Raw genomic sequence first — 289 nt, forward strand, 5'->3', positions numbered from 1 at the left:
ACACAAAATTCCTCTTCAAAGTTGCAAGGAGGAAGATAACTCTCACTTTCCCTCCGCTCTTACAATATCTCGAAGAATTCCTCACAATTTAGACTCTCTACACTTGTTTCACACTTCAATTTTGGGTCTTTCCCCTCTCTAGGACCTTTCTAACATCCAAGACCTTTCTAATTTTCGGCCAAAATCTTCTTTTAAAGCTGTGGATGAGCTTTCCCAAGAGTTGCCTAAGCAGCCCTCCAAAATTTGTCCTTATCGAATGCCTAATTGGGCATAACTGTCGAGCCCGCCG

The sequence above is a fragment of the Phalaenopsis equestris genome, unplaced genomic scaffold, assembly GCF_001263595.1.
Source record: "Phalaenopsis equestris unplaced genomic scaffold, ASM126359v1 Scaffold233579, whole genome shotgun sequence".
NCBI lineage: Eukaryota > Viridiplantae > Streptophyta > Magnoliopsida > Asparagales > Orchidaceae > Phalaenopsis > Phalaenopsis equestris.